Source organism: Somniosus microcephalus, chromosome 10, assembly GCF_052327205.1.
Source record: "Somniosus microcephalus isolate GS21.2 chromosome 10, FLI_Smic_1.0, whole genome shotgun sequence".
Lineage (NCBI taxonomy): Eukaryota > Metazoa > Chordata > Chondrichthyes > Squaliformes > Somniosidae > Somniosus > Somniosus microcephalus.
In genome coordinates this window covers 234,606,665-234,607,341 of record NC_140996.1, presented here as the reverse complement: position 1 = coordinate 234,607,341, position 677 = coordinate 234,606,665, and positions in this window count along the sequence as shown.

Here is a 677-nt window from a genome sequence, read left to right as displayed (position 1 = left end):
CGGCCATAGACGTATTGGTGGAAATGCTTACATCCAAACAGAATTGCATATAGCTCTTTCTTGATTTGAGCATAGTTGATTTCACTGTCTGTGAGAGATCTGGAAGCGTAGCCAATGGGCTTTCCTTCTTGCAGTAATACTGCACCTAGTCCGTACTTTGATGCGTCCACTTGTAGTCTGAGCTCTTTGTTGGGGTCGAAGTAGGCAAGAACTGGTCCTAGTTCTCTGGTGATTAGGTCTTTCATTTTCTGAAATGCTGTGTCATGTTGTTTGTCCCACAGGAACTCATTGGATTGTTTCAACAACTGACGCATGGGTGCGTTGATTTTGGAGAGGCTCGGGGCAAACTTGGCTAAGTAGTTAACCATGCCTAGTGCTGTCTCTAGCTCTGCGCGGTTCTTCGGCGGCTCCATCTTCTTGATGGCGGAGATTTTCTCTGGATCCGGCTTAATGCCATCAGTTGAGAGGCGATGCCTGAAATAACTGATCTCGGTGGATCCGATTATGCTTTTCTCGGGGTTGAGCCGGATACCTTTCTCCCGTGATCTTTGTAGCATCGCACGGAGGTTCCTGTCATGTTCCTCTCTATTCCTGCCATAGATGAGGATGTCGTCTACGATTGCGACTACTCTGTCGAATCCTTCATAGGTTTCGTCAATCTTCCGCTGGAATTCATC